The sequence below is a fragment of the Limulus polyphemus genome, unplaced genomic scaffold (assembly GCF_000517525.1).
Source record: "Limulus polyphemus unplaced genomic scaffold, Limulus_polyphemus-2.1.2 Scaffold2018, whole genome shotgun sequence".
Taxonomy (NCBI): domain Eukaryota; kingdom Metazoa; phylum Arthropoda; class Merostomata; order Xiphosura; family Limulidae; genus Limulus; species Limulus polyphemus.
The window spans coordinates 229,022-230,571 of NW_013667628.1; positions in this window are offsets into that span (position 1 = coordinate 229,022).

Below are 1,550 nucleotides of genomic sequence, written 5' to 3' on the forward strand. Positions count from 1 at the left end.
TGGAAAAACCAATGTTTTAAAGCTGTACAAATTACAATTAACTCAGATGCACATTCTAATTTTAACATCTCTGAACAGTATTGTCACTACAACAAAACATGAGCATCTGTTCTCACCTTCTGCATCACTGGGTCCACCCAGCAACAATTTATCTATCAGCTGTAGTTCATAAAGTGTCTTCTTCACAACCTTCAACATCAAACAGAAACAACAATTATCTATAGGTTAACAGTAATATAAGTTTTAAAAAAATTTTCAACTTAAATAAACCTAGGGAAGTAACATATAAAACCCTATTAAATAATGACCCGATCTTTCAATATTTCACTGAAAATACCATACTTTACTTTTATTTTAAAAAACGTGGTATATCATTAATCTGTATTCCGCTACAAAAAAAAATATTTTAAATACACTAAGACTGTTAGTTTTAGATTTGTTATTCTAGAGTTCAGATATAAAGTATATTAGAATATGCTAATCTAATATATAAAGCTAAGTTTGTGTAAGTTTGCATCTTTGTAATCTAATTTTATCCACAGATGATTTAAGTAGAAATGATGTCAGAAAAATGTATGTGTATTTTATAGAGAGGTGTGCTGCTGTTGTGGGGTCAGAATAAAAATCCATCAAACACAATAATAAACTGGCTTTTATTCACTTTATTTTGGGAGGGAAGAGGGGTATGATAAACATTTCTGACTCTGATTATGTAACTTAGAACAAAATGTCAAGAAAACTTTGATTGCCAATCACAAGCAGAAAAACATGTGCAACGAAAGTGACAGGGTGAAACTCCACAAGAAAGGGAAACACACATTGACAGGCAACAAAAAATACAAGCTGCTCATCGTCAAGTGGAGACTGAGCAAAAGTGGCAATTTTGCAGAGACAGTGACTGCAGTCACCATTCACAAAAACATCAAGAACACAAGACCTTCATTCGATCCCTTCCATTTAAAAATAACTAAACATCGGCCCTCTGTTCAGGTAATATCCAGACAATGCCGAGTAAGGACAGCAAGTATTAAATAAATCATTTTAAACTATATACTTAATTTAAACAAAACTTATTCAAACCTCCACTTCTTTGGACTTGGCACTTAGAGCCTCTTCTAATTGCTTTTCTGTCTCCTGGAAATCTTCTACTTCCTTGGAGAGTTCATTCACTCTGAAATAAACATCCCGATAGAAGTTTTGATTTTAAACACTGTTTAAAAGTGGTAACTTCAAGGAATCCACTGCTATAGAAAATTAATTTTCTCTCAAACAGCAAGTGTTTTAAGAATAGATCATACTTAAATATTTAATTTTTTCAAGGTGCAAACAGCACTTCAGTTCTACTACACTAATGTATCAAACCAGCCCAACACTTTGGTTCTACTACACTAATCTATAAAACCAACCCAGCACTTCAGTTCTACTACACTAATGTATCAAACCAGCCCAACACTTTGGTTCTACTACACTAATCTACAAAACCAACCCAGCACTTCAGTTCTACTACACTAATGTATCAAACCAGCCCAACACTTTGGTTCTACTACACT